At 35.0% G+C, this 18,923-nt stretch overlaps 1 protein-coding gene across 1 annotated transcript in view; it reads left to right on the plus strand.

Moving 5' to 3' along the window:
- Nucleotides 1–347: 347 nt before the first annotated feature.
- LOC115216368 (dnaJ homolog subfamily C member 10) overlaps nucleotides 348–18,923 on the plus strand; it is a 48,557-nt gene continuing 29,981 nt past the window's right edge. Inside the window, exon 1 of the mRNA XM_029785638.2 lies at nucleotides 348–656. The gene's annotated coding sequence lies outside the window, so the exon portion shown is untranslated. The remainder of the gene's footprint in view (nucleotides 657–18,923) is intronic.

Below are 18,923 nucleotides of genomic sequence, written 5' to 3' on the forward strand. Positions count from 1 at the left end.
AATGAAATTGTTTTTAATTCCTTCTGATAAAATTAAATGCATGCTTACTTTATCATGTTTGGATGCGATTTAAATTTACATTTTTACAGTGTGGGTCAACCAATCAGAAATGACCACGTTTAAGAATGTGAAATCGCCAACACAAATGTAAACATTTGGGGCTTTTTCTTTGTGAAGAAGAAAGTACATTTTCGTTAACATAATTTATATCATTTTAGAATTCAAAATAAATATTTAGTTGTTTTCTTTTAAATTTAGGTTTCTTAGTACATTGCAAAAAAATAAAAAAATCCAATCGGTTATTTAAATTGGTTTTGATTTCTTTTAAATTCCTTTAAAACAATCTCCGCAGCTAGATCGATGATATTTTCGCTTGTACTTTAACGCTAAATCGTTGAAGATAAAGACAGGAAGGAAAAACTCAACACGTGTGATTGACAATGAATAACAGCAAAACCAGTGACGTCATCAATATTGTGTATACACTGTCATTTGGCTTTGCTTATTGTCATCAGAAGAGTTTGATCACGCTTTCCTAGTTGCCGGTAGATTATAATCAGCAGCCACTTACTTGTGAATTAATTCTTGACAGTTTATCAGATCGGAGAACATTTAAATACTATAATTAACTTCGAGACGCAGCTCTTATTACTAAGGTATGCAATATTTTGTATTTTAATAAATGAGATTTCCAGATTTGTCGTTATCACTAGTCTTTTCGGCAGTACCTTGTTAAAAAACTGACACCTGTAATAAATCTTTTCAGTTAATTCTCTAATTTTCTTTCTTTTAATTATTTTAATCAGAGACTAGATGATAGGATGTTACGATCACGTCAGATTTGTTCTTTCATCTAATTAGTTTTCACACTTTTCAATTTTTTCATTGATGTTATATGTCTTGTTTGAAGTAAATTCAAAGTTAGAAGAAAAACAAAATAATATTTCAGAATTATAGTCGAAGATTGTCGCCTCTCTTGGTTTGGTATTTTACTATCTTTTTCTCGAAATTTAGTGAATAGTGTAATTGAATCTGTCGCGATATAAACTCACCGAAGTTTTGGAATGTTCTTAAAAGTTAAAAAAAATTCTTTTTACAGAAGTCGGCATATATCTTTACTTCTTTAAGCATACATTTATGCATCGTTCCTTTTTTTTTATTCGTCTTTATTCTGATGAAATCGATATAACAGTTAATTTTAAACGCTACTCGTTGATATAACAACAAAACAATTTAGAAAGTTTTTTCCTCGAAAGGGAACCGCACCGTCACCCATCATCTTATGTGTTAAATCCAGGAAACTAGTTCTTAACCAAATTCTTTAATTTTCTTAAAGTTGAACGTTAAGAAAGATCTTTAAGCAGTCCTATTGTTAACTTCTCGCTACGCTTTTTGGGTCTTTGTTAAAATCCCGTTTGTCACTTTCAGTTCAATTGATGGGGTGAAATTTAAATTGATACAGGATTCCATTCCATGTATTATTACTATAAATATTTCTTGGGCATGATTTAATGAATGATGGGGGTAATAAAAAGCAATTTAGTGATATTGATATTACATTTATATATCTTAGTACAAGTTAAAGAAAACATTCCTTATGAGATAACTTAATTTCACTTAGTACCATGTTTTTCTACAAGATCTTTTCAAGAAATACAGTTACATAAACACACTTAGGTGAAGCGAAACATTCTTTGATTGGTTTATTTATAATCCTTCCGAGTGAATATGCATATATCGCAGTTAATCTTTTTCTTGCTATCAACTAATAGATGACCTGCTGGTAATTGAAATGGAAATATTCTGAACTTAGAGCTAAACATTTGCAAATTGTTAGGCTTTTTGGAAAATTATGATTAATATTACTTTGTTATTCTAGACTTAGGGAGGAACGATCAAATTTATCTCACTACCTGTTTTGTCCAGTGAACAAATTTTAAAACACTTGACATTTGTTTGATAGATAGATACCTGAGAATTTTAAAAGGGTACATTATCAACGTACATTTATATTATTCTTTAAAAAAATTGATTTGCTTACTTTTTATTTTAATTTTATTATCTTTACTGGAACTTAATACAATCATACAGTATAGTATAACCTATTGTGACTGACTGAATAAATAACTGAGTACAATCTTGCTACGCTAATAAATCTCTAAAATACCCGTCGGATGCTTATCTGAAATGGAGAAAATACTTATAAACTTTATCAGGCCAAATAAAATTCGGTAAAAACGACTAAGCAAAGAGAAAGACGAATCCATATATGCATTGTCAATTGATTTATATATAGTTAGATGTGGCACAAATTTCCTTATTAAATTTGTTTTAATGGATTGGAAGGGGCTATGTCCATGACCTTCGTAGACTGTGAGATAGGTCAGTTTGATTGATATTCTTGAACCACTGCAAATGGACAGTTGTGCATGTGTGGTGGTGGGGAAGAACAGTGGGGGTAAGGAGGGAATTTCAGAGGGGATGACTTTCTAGGAATATTGGTTGGGAATAATGGTTAGTGTGGAGGCAAGCACAACACCAGTTCCTGAAGGAGATCAGTATAAGAAATCAGCTAACTCCAAAGATATGAGGTGACTGTGCTAGGGGGGGGGGGGCTGCTTACTGGTTGGCTGTGTATGTGGTAACACCTGCATCATTCAAGACGTAGGGGCAGAGCAGTATTGTATTGTGGGTCTCACTAAAGCCTTAAAGCAACTGTTGGAATCGGAAGTATTTTCTGGTTTTAATTAATCACTTCACTAAATTATTTTATATACAAACAGATTTTAAAAAATTTATTTTAGAATTTCTTTTTTTTTTTGTATGTGTAGGTAATTAACCTAAAGATTGTATGTTGAAGACAAATAGATTGGCCTTCAGTCAGCCACATCTGTCACCAAGACTTGTTTGATTTTTTAAAATTCTAAGTTGGAGATAACCTGTATGTAATTCAATAATGCATTATAATGCATTGATAAAAAAAACCAAAAAAACAAAAAAACATGGCATTGCTAAGAAAGAGAAAGCAGTATTCTTGGGAAATGTTAGATGAATACTTAATCAGTAGCTTTATAGATAAAATCTGGCACCTAAAAAAACGTGCCACTACATATATTGGTAACATCATTATAATAACATATGTTTCTTATACAGGTTTATTGTGAATGGATATTGCTAAGTAATAGTGGATTGGCACAATCATTGGAGCAGTATTTAGTCATGGCTTTTTAGATCTTAAGTTCTAATCCTCTCAATGTTAACCGTCTTTATTTCATCGTGGGTGGGTGTCAGTAACATTACATACTTTTCAAGTTCTGAGATAAAGTATCCTAGATGTGAATGGAATCATAATCAAGCTGGCCTCTAGATTGCAGATAAGCAATAAAACATATCTCAGAAGTGCTGTGCTTTAATTTCAATTAGTTATAATCATACTGTACACATTTATCAATTGGATTATGTTTTTTCATAGATCTTTTGTTACCCAGTTTACAGTATTCTTTATTCAATGCATAATATCCACAACAAATATGTTGTTCACAGACACACACACACATTTATAGGAAACTCAAGTGTTGGTGACAGGAATGGCATCCAGCTGTAGAAAATCTACCTCAGTAAACTCCATCTGACCCACACAAGCATGGAAAAGTATGATAAATGATAGTGATATGTATATATATCATCATGATTTAATGTCTGTTGTCCATGCTGGCATGGGTTGGACGGTATAATCAGGGCTGGTAAGCTGAGGGGCTGCACCAGACTCCAGTCTAGTTTTGTATGGTTTCTAAGGCTGGGTGCCCTTCCTAATGCCAACCACTTCAAGAGTGTAATAGGTGCTTTTACATGTCACCGGCATGGGTGCCAGTTGCGTGACACCAGTATCTACCACAATTACAATTTCACTTGGCTTGATGGGTCTTCTCAAGCATGGCATATTGCCAGAGGTCTTGGTCATTTGTCACTGACTCTGTTAGGTCCAACACTCAAAAGGTTCTTTTTATGTGTCACTGGCATGGGTACCAGTTACACAACACCGGCATCGGCCACATTGCCTCCGCGAGGCCCAACACTTGCAGGTGCTTTCCACATGCCACCAGCATAGTTGCTAGTTGCCTCTGGGAGGCCCAATACTTGAAAGTGCTTTTTATGTACCACCGGCATGGGTGCTAGTTACTTTGGACTGGCATCAGCCACAACTATGATTTCACTTGGCTTGATGGGTCTTCTCAAGCACAACATATTGCCAAAGGTCTCGGTCACTAGTCATTGCCTCTGTAAGGCGCAACATTCGTAGATCATACTTCACCACCTTGCCCCATGTCTTGCTGGGTTTACCTCTTGCACAGATACCTTTCACAGTTAGAAATCTGCACTAATAGTTAATAGATAACAATTTTTAAATGTGTTATCAGAAGATGGCACAGGCACTGCTTATAACCTATGCAGACTTTCTATAATCTGATGAGACTGATGCAGTTGTAGTTTACTTTGACCATCTGATTTCAGCTCAGAAAAGGATTGGTTAACCTAAAGTGCCACACAATCTTGCTTTTCAGCTGGAATTTTGGAGATGGAAACTATACAGAAACCTATCATATATATACATTTATATCTTTTTTTTTTTATTAGTGAAAGATGTAAACCATTCTTCATGTAGAGTTTGTCAAGTTACAAACACACCCTTGTTAACTCTTGCTGTCAGAAAGCCAATGAATGAGAGATTGGACTTTTGGAGATCTGTAATCCATTGATGTTATTGTTTACAAATTGTGATATAAAATGTCTAGAGTAGAATCTTAATTTGAGCTACTCCAGGGAGGATTAGAAGTAGTGAGGATTTTCAGATAGCGAGTTTAGAGGAGCTGAGCCTGTTGTGACAATGATAGGGGAAAGAGAGAGAGAGAGAGAAGAAACAGTTTGAGTGAGTAGTTGAAACGTATTAGTGGGTGAATAATTGCTATGTAGTTAAATAATCTGTTTTTGGATGGGATTTTGCATGTTATGTGTGTAGCAGCCCCATCTTATATATGAAAGGAGCACTCTGTTGTGGATCTTGCTTTTGCCTTTCCAATAGAGGACCAGAAATTGATTTGGGCTGGAATATCTGCTTTACTGAAGAAATGTAATCTTTGGGATGATGTTTTGGTTCTCTCTTAATTTCTCTAAAAAAGCATCCAGTCCACACTGTAAAGAGGTTGTCATTGGGAAAGGCATCCAGCTGTAAAAACCATGCCACAACAGACCTCACCAGTGCTGATACCATGTAAAAAGCACTCAGTCCACTCTGTAAGGTGGTTGGCATTAGGAAGGGCATCCAGCCATAAAAACCATGCCAAAACAGCAGTGAAGCCTGGTGCAGTCTTCTAGCTTTCCAACTCCTGTCAAACCATCAAACCCATGCCAACATGAAAAAGAAACATTAAATAATGATATATATATATATATATATATATATATATATATATATATATGTAGGGGGAGAATTCACGGAAAAAAACAAAAGACGAAGACAGGTGGTGTAGACAACAAACAAATGTATTAGTATAACGCTCGGGAATTGAAAAAGTCTTTAATGTTTCGAACCTGCGCTCTTCCACAGAAAGAAACAAGGAGAGAAAAAAAAATGTGTAGTGGCTACCGATCTATCATATATATATATATATATATAATATATATATATAAGCACATACCATTTAATACCTGTGTTACATGCTGGCATGGGTTGGATGGTTTGACAGGATCCTATGAGTCCAGTGACTGTATCATGCTCTAATGTCTGCTTTGATATGGTTTCTATGGTTGATTGCCCTTCCTAATGCCAACCACTTTACAGTGTGTATTGGCTGCTTTTTTCATGGCATACAGCACTGATATATGTTTTTAAATACACAAAAGACAAATAAACTGAAAAACCATTCAATACCTAAAGATAGAGCATGGGTTAATTTTTACACAAGGAAAATATTGTGACAGTGACTTCAAAATGTTGCTAGTTGTCATCCTTGTCAGATTACAAAATGGCATATACATATTTTAAGTTTACCTCTAGATTTTCTGTAGAATTCAGAGCCAGTACTAAGTTATGACATTTCATAAATAAGTATGTTTATGTAAACAATATAATTAAAAATAGAAAAATAGGGAATGGATGTATATGCCTTTTTCAAGGATTATTGTTCTTTTCATTCAACATGTCAATCAGTCATGAAGCCATATTTTAAAAGTGTTGTGCTTTTAGTTGATTGTCAGTAATTATACTGACAGTCAACTGAAAGCACAACATTTTCAGAAACCCTTTCCTACTGGGGCTGGTTCCTTAGGCTTTAATGTCTATAATTCAATCTGCAAAATGAGTCTGTTTCTGTCTGGGTGTTGTAGCAGTCACTATTTGACTTTAGCTGGTTACTGACAGATCCAGGACGAATGATATGGACCACCCACCACATATGTATGTTTGTGTATGTGAGATTATCAGAGGTTTTGAAGCATAGTACTTGTGACTATGTAATCACAATTTTGAAAGAAACTATTTGTAATGATGCCCCATTGAAGTATGTTTTCATGGTCACTGTAGATTCAGTGTATATCTGGCATAAGATGAATGTTGCCAGTGTATTGAAAATTAAAGAGTAGTGAAGGGTGGTAACATCTACATAAAAGTGTGGATTGTTAGAAATGACAACATGTATTTTTAGTGTACAAAATAAAAAAAAAAACCCAGAAACCAAACAAGCAAAAATTGGGTGGCCTTCCATCTTGTCATGTAGTAAACATGACAAAATGGAAGGCTTGGGGTGATTTTTGCACTTAGTGATCATTTAAATGTGGAAGTGAGACTAATGGAGTTGGAAGTGATTGTAAAAGGTTTTTCAAGAGAAGTACTGCTTACAGGGTCATTTTGTTTATGATTTACCAGCAAGCAAGACAAAAAAATTCTGTCCCAGATATATTGTTTTGTTTCTTTTTTTCTTTGCATGTGTGTATTTTTTATGTGTCCTTACTAGCAGTTTTTTGAAAGGCTGATTTGAAAAACTGGGGTTCTTATATCGTTGTAAAGTACTGCCAGAAGAAGAAATGTTCTCTCCAGGCATGTATTTTGATTATTTTTATCACAAAATAAGGTTTCTGTAATTTCCTATTTGACACAAAACCAATTAAGAAATTATTCCAAGAGAGAATTATAATTGATTGTGTTGACTCAGGATATTGGCTAGGACTTAATTTATTGACCTATGGGAGAAGTAATTCAAAGTTGACACCTGATGGATTTAAAGTTGGTTTCTTGATAACTAAAACAATTAACTTCTGTAACTAAAACTGCATTTTCAGAACTAGTTCAAGTTTCTTAATTCACTGTATGTCAAGCTAGTAGCTTGATGAGACAGGTTATTCTATTTCTATAAATGTATATCCCTAAGATCATGGTTCCCAACCTTTTCTACACCTAACACCTTTAGGAAATATTTGAATTAATTTTGCACCTTGTACAAAAGCAATACCACATTTAGATATGATAAACTAAATTTTCTAATACTTAACGAATTATTTAAAAAAAATTGAACCACATACAGTACTGTAGGTGAACAAAAACTCAAAAGATATACTTTTGATTGAGTGCATAAAATGCAAATGTTAACTGAGCAATTAAAAAAAATTAAACAAAACAAAAAAAAACTGTAAACACTAATCAATCACAATGACTTCTTTATTAAATCCTGGAACTTTTTTACTGATTGCAATCTGCAGGTCTGCCTATAGAATTGGGGTAATTTCTAGATTTTGTCTTGATTGACAAAAGATAGCTGAATCTAGATTCACATAAATATTCCCATTGCTATTGAAATGAAGCAGCAGTTCTTGGTTTTAATTTATTAAGGGTTAAATCTTCATATGTAAGGTAATAAAGTTCTTGGTCTACTTCGTAGAATAAAGTTAGTTTGAAGAATTAGTGAATAATTCTTATCTGAAAAACAGTTTTATTAATGTGTATACTTTTCCTCTTTGTTGTACTCCCGGCAAGTTTGAGTATCCCCTGCCTGAAGAGATGTCTTATTTGGTTTCAATTTCTAATTGGGTTTTCATTTTATGTACCTGAAACAAATCTTATATTTCTATGGTGAATTAATACCATATCTCTTGAAAATTTATTTATTTAAACTACTTCATTTCAGCGATTATACATTTAATGAAATTATTTGCAATATCTGTTCTGTAAATGTCATTTTTAAGACATTTCCTATGTTTCCAGTATTCTCTTAGCGCATTGCAAAAATTAAATCAAATCTTATAAATTTCTATGAATATTTGGCTGTAAAGTGTATTTAAGATGTAACAATTTTGCATAAAATTAGAAGCATTACAGGTGAGACTTGATAGGCTATTTAATTGCTTGCAAGACTTAATTAATATGCGATGAGAAATTTTCTTTATAAAGTATTTTTCTCATGTGCAAACATTGTAAAGCTCTGCCATGAAGGTTGCATTAACCTCCTAACATCTGTTTGTGGATTTGCATTCAATTTCCACCATAACTATTTTAAGTTTTTATAATTAGCGGAGTATCAATGTATCATGGGTTATAGATAAATAACTATGTGAAGTCATATCTGTTTGAATTTGTCTTGTAGTAGTATTAGGGTGCATGAAGGCCTTTTTTGACAGCTTCAAATGTGGATGGACCCAATCAGTTTCATTGTTATTTAATATTTGAGATAAATTTAATTCTTTCTCATAAAATGCTGAACTATAGTAGCAGAATTAAATGTAAACAAACATATACCTTATGTTAAAATGTGAACAAACATATACCTAGGCACAAGTCATTTATCAATACTGATAAATAAATGTACAGAATATATTCATTCAATATATAAATATATAGGGCTCCTCTTCAACAAGAACCTGCTCTATTCCAACCTCTTTCCTCAAACCTTAACCCTCATCTAATATACAGAGGCAATAGTCTTCTTTCCTGGAATTGACTTGTGAGCTACATTGTGACCTTAACAGTACTAGTGGCATGAAAAAACAGTATCCTGTACATATTGTAAAGTGATTGGCATTAGGAAGGGCATCCAGCCATAGAAACCATGCCAAAGTAGACACTGGAATACAATGTGATCCTTAACTCATCGGATCCTTGTGAAACTGCCCAACTTATGCCTGCATGGAACATGGACATTAAATAAATGGTGATGGTATTCATATGTTTTTAGTTTCACTTTGAAAATAGATCCCATGAAGGGATTTATGCAGGCAGCATTGCTGCCTCATTACATCACACTAACTGGTTTTCATTGTTACTTAATGTTTCATCAGAACAAGATACTGAATGATCCCAAAAGCCACCATAGAATTTAAGCATATAAGGAAGTGATTCCTTATATTCATTTGTTATTGCTGTATATCTTCATTTTGTGTTTTAACTTTTTTTGATATACAGGAAATCAATTGTATTCCCATGGATGTATTAAATAGGTCAGGTACTTAATGATTTTCTTGACCTTGACAATATATTTTTCTTTGCAGTAGAACAAAAAAGTAGATTGACAATTTACAACTGATAAAGAAGATATTTTAGACCATTAGAGAAATAGTTGGTTCACTTACGAAGGGAGAAAAAAACAAAACAAAAGTTGGAATACTACTTTAGATATAATTTAGATCAGTGGTTCTCAGACTGACAAATACCAGTTCCTCTGCTACAACATTAATGATATTTATTTTGCACTCCCCTCCTCTCACCTTTAAAAATGAGAAAATAAAATAGAATTTGCATCATGTCACCCCTCTTTCTTCATTTTGGTGTAAGACAAATTTAAAATTATCTTAATAATAAATCTCTGAACAAGGTGATCAGTGACGAAAAGTTACTGGAAAAACGATAAAAGTATTTGCATTGGGACATCCCTTCATCGAAAACTGGTGATTGTCGTATGCGGACAGGTCAATTCCTAGAAAATGCAGTCCGTGCGTATCACTTAGGTTGACGAGGGAGGGATGACCTCCCTTTGCAAATACCATAAGGGCACAGAAAGTGTGCCTAAAGCCAGCTGGAGACGATGTTCTCCTGGGGCTACAAGCTACAGTAACACCCACCCTTAGTGGTTAGCCATATTGAGATGGCAAGTATACCTCACAAAATTATCTTAATTTTATTAGTAATTCATCTGCCCCTTTTCAATCCATTCCTGTGAGGTGAAGTCTGTCTCATACTTTTTTCATTTTCATTTTTTTCTCCTTATTATTTCTTATTGGTTCATAATGCTAGGAATTAAATAAGTAAATATCTTGTCTGAATTGAGATTTGCTATCACAAGATAAAATGAAGTACCAGTCATGTGTTGAGGTTGATTTGATTGAATGATATTGTGGAAAATCTGAGGTGTCCTCAATGTATGGAAGTATGGGTTTGAGAACCCTCAAGAAATCTTTCTGCTACTTGCTCTTTAACCCCTTGACATTTAGATTTTTCTGTCAAATGTAATGCTTATTTATTCACATTGTTTTGAATCAATTGTATATTATCTTGTAGCTTTGAGATTTGAATGATGTGATTGTTTATATTTGGAATGGCATTGTAGGATAAGTGTGAAAGGCCAGATCTGGGCAATTTGAACATAAAACATATAGAGCATTTAGGTTGGATATGGCCTGTTTAAATGCCAAAGGGTGAAGGTGTAAATCCTAAAGGCCATATTTTTTCTACAAAGAGCAGCAACTCCAGCTATTATTAGCTTCAGTGTAGAACAAAATAATAGATCATTGCTGCACAAATCCTATAATTAACATATGTGACATGTCTGTCATTGTGCCTGACCCAAGTAGGCAGATGATCATAAGTTGGAAAATAAAAAACGTAATTTGTGTCTCAGAGAAGGAATATGGCCCAGTAATTAAAATAGTCATTTCTAATATTTTCTACTTTATAGTCAGTTATAAAACAAACTTCCAGTCAAGATTTTGTATTTTCCTTTTCTAAAACAAACTACAAATGTCACATGTTAAATGTATGACTTGTTTTATCACTGCTTTACTTAGAAAAACAAACTGAAAAAGCACACGCTTAGGGAATCATTACAATGCTTATAACATGTTTTGAAGCAGTATTACCTGTTAATAATGTATGAGACAAACCAGATTCTCAGGGCAGCACTGAAGAAGACTCTTTGATGTAAATGTTTGTTATGTGTAGAAAGAAGTGTTTGTGAAGGAATTATTGAGAATATTTTCCTTTAGAGATATATATTTTTAAACAATGCTAAAAGGAAGAGCTCAGTGCTTCTCAAACTTTTTTCAACTAGCACCCCCTTTTTTCTTTTATTAACACTCTTTCAATGCTACATTGCTACATCATCATCATCATCGTTTAATGTCTACTTTGCATGCTAGCATGGGTTGGACGATTTGACTGAGGCCTGGTGAACCAGATGGCTGCACCAGGCTCTAATCTGATCTGGCAGAGTTTCTACAGCTGGATGCCTTTCCTAATGCCAACCACTCCAAGAGTCTAATGGGTGCTTTTACGTGCCACCGGTACAAGGGCTAGTCAGGTGGTACTGGTAACAGCCACGCTCAAATGGTATTTTTTATGTGCCACCTGCACAGGAGCCAGTCCAGCAGCACTGACAATGACCTCACTCGAATGTTTTTTTCACGTGCCACCGGCACAGAAGCCAGTTAAAAATCTGTTGAGCAATAAGTACCCCCAAAATATGATGTCCACTCCAATTAGAAAGAGGAGAGAGGATGAAACCCATAAACTGACCACAGTCTGCCTACCCTATGTGAAAGGCTTCTCTGAAAAGATACAAAAGATATGCAGTCCATATGACATCAGGACGGTATTCAAGAGTGATACAACACTTTGCAAATATCTCCTTTGAGTAAAACCACCAATAGAAGAGAATATGACCAAGGACTGTGTGTACTCCATCCCATGCAGTTGTGGTAGGTTATACAATGGCGAAACATGCTGCCCCCTCAAAATAAGGGTAGATGAACATCGCAAAGCTATGACACGAGAAGATATTGATAAATTGGGTATAGCTGATCATGTATGGAAAAATAGAGACCTCCTCCCCCTGTGAGATGAAGTTAAAATAATAGACAGAGAACACCAGTGGAAAATACAGAAGCTAAAAGAGGCAGCACATATGCTAGGACACAATAATCTCCTAAGCAGACCTAGTGCAGATATGAGTAGAATATGGGAACTGGTATTAAGGAAAGATACAACAATAATAGGTTTATAAACCCTAAAATTCACTCTATAATTGCCCACGGGTATATAGTGTAGTGATTAAGAGCGCGGGCTACTAACCCCAATAAATAATAATAATAACATTAGCAAAAAATACCTTAGGAATGAGAACAGAATACCCCAGTAAATGGTTGGCTTCGAAATTCTGGAGAGTACATCAGCCGAAATGTGATAACAACAAACAAGGTGAGGACATCTATCCATCCAATGTAAATATATTGTATATATAGAACTATATATATAAACAATATGAGAGATAACTATATGGAGCCCTTGTATGCTAAAAATAGACGTCAAGCCCATCTTACCACTAAATCTGTGTTCTCTACTTAGAAAAAAAATAAACTTAGAAAAGAAATAAACATAGCACTTAATTCAATTCCTAACATGAACAATTCAATAATTTTACGAATGAATAGAGTTCCAATATCATGTATTTAAACTTCGATTCTCATGCCCTTGTACTAGCGCATTAAACCAGAAAATAACTTCAAATGAATGATATTCAGCAGTGAATCAACTGGCTAGAGAACACAGATATATGAAATTAAATAATAAGAGTATCAATTTCAACTAGTGGTTAGCATACTTATCTATCTATCTATCTATCTATATATATATATAATATACAGCCCTAACTTCAACAAAAGAGAATGGAACGACCTCATCAAACTAAGAGAAGACAAAGCAATAACAATTAAGGAGGCAGATAAGGGCAACGCGATAGTAATAATGAATACAAACGATTATAAAAATTTAGTGCTATCCCTATTAAGAGATGAAACGTATTATGAAAGGGCCCAACAGTATAATCAGCAAAAAATAATGCATAACCTTAGGACATTAATCAACACATACCGAGAAGGACTCACGGACAAGGAGTATGAATACATCACTAACTTCAAATGCAAATCGAGTTTGTTCTATGGTATCCCTAAAGTACACAAAAGCCAAATAATTAGAGAAATGTGCAAAACATCCACTGATATACTCATCAAAATCCCTTCACCAAATGATCTTAAACTTAGACCGATAATAGCAGGGCCAGCATGTGAGACTCACCGCCTCAGCAATTTCTTAGACACACTTCTTAAACCTTTCCTAAAACACATCAAAAGCTACGTAAGAGACGATATAGATATGCTCAACCACCTCCCTAAAACAGTCAATGAGAAAACCCTTCTAGTATCATTCGACGTAGTTAATCTTTATTCTAACATCCCTCACAACCTAGGAATAGAAGCGATCACCTTCTGGCTGAATAACTACCCCTTTGAACTCCCAACTACATAAACAAAGACCTTATAATAGAAGGACTTAGATTTATTTTAGAGAACAATTACTTTATTTTTGACAATAATTTCTACAGACAAAGATCGGGAACAGTGATGGGCACGCGTACTGCACCATCTTTTGCCAACCTAGTGATGGGATACCTCGAGAAAATACTCTACCAGATAACACTCGAGAAATTTGGAAACACCTTCGCCACCTATATCCATAACAACTGGAAAAGATACCTCGATGACTGTTTCATCATCTGGGACAAAGGTATAGAGAAACTTGAGGAATGTAAAATACTATTAAATGGAATAAATGATAATATACAATTTATGATGGATCACAACGAAAACGAATTACCATTTTTAGACATCCTCATTAAGAAAACCGGCAAAAAAATAGAGACAGATATCTACTATAAACCGACAGACTCCAAACAATACCTACCCTTTGATTCATGCCACCCATGACACACTAAAATAAATGTCCCTTTTTGTTTAGCTAGAAGGATCTGCACCATAATATCAGACACAAACACCCGACACACACGTCTCCAGGAACTTAGAACCACACTCACAAACAGAAACTATCCACAGCCCCTAATAGACAGTGCAATCCAAAGGGCACTCAAATTAAGTATAGAAGACCTGAGACAAACAAAACCAAAAAAGAAAGAACAATTAAAAACCCTTCCCTACATCTCTACAAACAACCCACTCAACAATGAGGCCTTCAGCACCATACTACAAAGCACAGCCCTACTAAAGGGAGACCCAAAGATGAACCGGATCCTCGAAACACACACCATCGTTAAAAGTAAACGGCAACCAAAATCCTTGAAAAGGATTTTAACCCAAGCTAAACTGCACTCAACATCAACCACAAAACCAGCAGTTAGAAAATGTGGAAGGCCCAACTGCGGAATCTGTGTCATCTTGATAGAAGGTTCAGAATTTATACTAGAACAAGGCCACCAGTTCACCATTAGAGCAAACTTCACCTGCGCATCAAAAACTTAATTTACGTCATAACATGCGCAGGCTGCAATAGGCAGTATATAGGCCATACAAAAATAGCTTACGTAACAGGATGGCGGTGCATAAATCACAAATTAGAAACCCTGAATACTGGAAAATACCGGTCAGCGGACACATAGATAGATGTGCTGGAAATGTAAATCCGAAATTTACAACTTACCCGCTTTATAAATTCAGTGACAACGCAACCTTCACGCAACGCCAAAATAAAGAACTGTATTTCATCAAAAAATTTAGACCAAGTTTAAACACCCTGGGCCAGGAATATTAAAACAAAAGATTGGTCCTCCGAAAAGGAGAAGCAAAATTCCACCACGGCCGCTACCATAAACAGTCACTCACACTGACGGAAATATGTCTTAGGGAAAAGGGAAAAAAATTTATAAATAGATCTCTTCGAACAGATCTAATCCTGATGGACTGGCCACATACGATACAGCTAAGGCTCAGACCCGATTCGGATTGGTCAAAACAGTGATGACGTCCTGTTACGCTGGACTGGCCACCTAACAGGATACAGACAAGGGGCAGATCTAATACAGCTATAGGTCGGGATTGGTCAGAATATTGATGACGTCCCGTTCTGCTTGACTAGCCACCTAACAAAACGTTGATGACGTCACGTTCCGCTGTACTGGCCACCTAACAGGTGATATAAAACCCAAACAATTCACAAGGTTCGCCAGAACTGTCCAGCGGACACCGACCAAAAGTCATCACAGTTGCTCAAGGTAAAATCTAAAATGAATCCCTCGCTCTTTCAAGAACATCAATTTTTTATATTGACTGCACATCACCACTATGAACCATTGCATCATACTCTTTAAACATATAGCATGAACTCACTTCACTATATATGAACTTTTGATGTCTGACTCTATTGTATATTATATATGAATTTTTTATATTTGATAGCATGAACTATCTTTTTTATATATAATTTTTTTTGATAAGGTTCATCATTTCAAGAACCGAAACATGTTAAATAAATAATGTATATATAAAAATAAAAAATTTGTCTAATATAGCAGCATTTTCGAACTTCATTTTTTACAAATATATATATATATACTCTCTTTTATTTGTTTCAGTCATTTGACTGTGGCCATGCTGGAGCACCGCCTTTTAGTCGAGCAAATCGACCCCAGGACTTGTTCTTTGGAAGCCTAGTACTTATTTTATCGGTCTCTTTTGTTGAACCGCAAAGTTACGGGGCCGTAAACACACCACCATCGGTTGTCAATCGATGTTGGGGGGACAAATACAGACAAACAAACATATACACACACACACATACTATATATATATATATATATATATATATATATATATATATATATACACATACATATATATATATATGACGGGCTTCTTTCAGTTTCCATCTACCAAATCCACTAAAATCGCTTTGGTTGGCCCAAGGCTATAGTAGAAGACACTTGCCCAAGGTGCCACGCAGTGGGAATGAACCCGGAACCATGTGGTTGGTAAGCAAGCTACTTACCTCACAGCTACTCCTGCACCTATATATATATATATATATATATAAACACAATCAATATTGTATAATTTTAGTTCACCAATTAATTCATTACAACTGACATACTTGTTGCTGTCCTTTACTTTTCAATTTTGACAGCAGGGGTTGGGGGTGTTCCTAACATTTCCTGTACAAGCACTAACACTTTTTGAATGGTGAAATATTTCTTTAATTTCCTGTTTGTTGTTGTTTAGTCATAAATCAGTCCTGATTGTCGACACCTATGATCAAAAGCATTAGTGATGTGACAACTGTTATCAGACGTGACTCTCTTTTTTAAGAGAGTAGGGGATGATTTGATGGAAGTTTTTTTTTTCCATTAGGCCAAGTGACAGTAGAGGCTCTGTCATTGGTTTATCTAATGCTCTGAAGTTCAACTTTTCTTTTTATTCCAACGCACCTGAAACTATCTCTGGTTCTGTGATATAAATTTTAAAGTGATCTAAGTCGAAGCCTGTCAAAATTTCATGTTAATATTCTAAATACCACTTTAATAATGACAAGCTTACTTTATAAAATTCTTAATTAATTTCAAAATTAATTAAAACAAAGGCAGTGTATTTCAATGGAGATATAAAAGAAAAAAGGTTAAATAGGTGTTAGATGCAATCTTTTTTTTTCTTTCTTTCAGTTTGTTTTCACATACTTAGTAGACAGGAACATTTTTTTTTTTGCAAGTAAATTTCATCAGTTACTGTCAGTAAAGAAACAAAAGAGTTTCTTATCTAAAGAGATTTCTTGGCAATCATTAGGTTAAAGTAGCACAATAATAAAAGTGTTTGTTTGGCAATTTCTCTTTTACTCTTTTTCTTGTTTCAGTTATTTGACTGCGGCCATGCTGGAGCACCGCCTTTAGTCGAGCAAATCGACCCCAGAACTTATTCTTCGTAAGCCTAGTACTTATTCTATCGGTCTCATTTGCTGAACCGCTAAGTTACAGGGACGTAAACACCCCAGCATCGGTTGTCAAACGATGTTGGGGGGACAAACACAGACGCATAAACACACACACACACATATATACATATACATTATATACGACGGGCTTCTTTCAGTTTCCGTCTACCAAATCCACTCACAAAGCTTTGGTCGGCCTGAGGCTATAGTAGAAGACACTTTCCCAAGGTACCATGTAGTAGGACTGAACCCGGAACCATGTGGTTGGTAAATAAGCTACTTACCACACAGCCACTCCTATGCCTCCTTCTGTACAAAATTTTTGTTTCTTTAATTTCTTTCCAGCTGAATTGCTTATATTTATGTATCTTTTGTGTATGTATCATGCGTTTGTGCATATGTATGTATATTTGTGTATACACATACATACACATACATATTTACACAAAATATACATAAACATAGTATATACATACACACAAACATAATATATACATAAAACATAAACCTGTGTACAGAAATTACCGAACAAACTCCTTCATTATTGGGCTACTTTAACCAAAAGATTGCCAATTTCTTAGCCATCTGACATTCGATTGTTACTGTTCTTGAGTGGTTGACTTAATCTGTCACCTAATATAACATCGTCTGGTAACCTCGGGTCTTTAGTAGAGTCCCCATTGTTAAAAGCATTTAAGCCAGTTCTCTGGGCTGAGGATTACTCTCTCCATATACTATTAGTCACAAAGACCCCCATATGCTATCTGTCATAAAGATCATGGATACTGCTTTTCCTTCTCCGGGGAAGCAATTAAAAAACAAAAAAAAATTCTTTTTGATATCTTTTTTTCATCCTTTACTTGTTTCAGTCATTAGATTGCGGTCATGCTGGGAGATTGCTTTGAAGAATTTTTAGTTAATTCATTCAGCTAAAAATTCTTCAAGGCACTACTTATTCTGTCAGTATCTTTTGCTGAATCATTAAGTTACAAGGATGTAAACTCACCAACAACAGTTGGTAAGTGGTGGGGCAGGGGGAAACACACACACACACACACACAAGACTCATCAAACCAGGTGAAATTGTAGTTGTGGCTGATGCCAGTGTCACATAAAAACCAGCCATAGGAAACATGCCAAATCAGACTGGGACCTGGTGCAGCTCTCTGGCTTACCTGTTCCAGCCAAATCGTCTAACCCATGCTAGCATGGAATGCGGATGTTAAATGATGATAATGATGATATGACGAGCTTCTTTCAGTTTCCATCTCCCAAATCTGCTAAAAAGACTTTAGCCAGCCCAAAGTAATAGTATAAGACAGTTGCCCAAGATGTCACACAGTAGGACTGAACTCAAAACCATGTGGTTGTGAAGCAAGCTTTTATCATACTGTCATGCCTGCACCTATATATATATAAAATCGTTTTATTTGTTCTTCAGGGTTATTTTTATGCTGATTATGCTTTTGGATGTTTTAGCAAAATAGTCACCGTTCTGAGTTCAATTGCTGGAACTTACATTGGAATCAATAAAATAAAGATCAGAAATGTCACTAATTAATGCCAATAGTATCATCAGTTAGGCACAGGTGTGGCTGTGTGATTAACAAGCTTGCTTCCTAACTATGTAATTTCAGGTTCAATACCAGTGCATGACACCTTGGTTGAGTGTTTTCTATTTTAGCCTTGGGCCAACTAATGCCTTGTGAGTGGATTTCATAGATGGTAACTAGAAGAAATCCATTGTATATAAATGTGTGTGTGTGTGTGTGTGTACTCTTGTCTTAACATCACAGGATCACCACTATACAAGTGATGTCATTTCTAGTCTTCTATGAAACACATGCCTGGTCATGGAGAAATATTACATTGCTTGGAAACTGGTAAAGGTTGGTGTCAG

The sequence above is a fragment of the Octopus sinensis genome, linkage group LG1 (genome assembly GCF_006345805.1).
Source record: "Octopus sinensis linkage group LG1, ASM634580v1, whole genome shotgun sequence".
In the NCBI taxonomy this organism is placed as follows: Eukaryota; Metazoa; Mollusca; class Cephalopoda; order Octopoda; family Octopodidae; genus Octopus; species Octopus sinensis.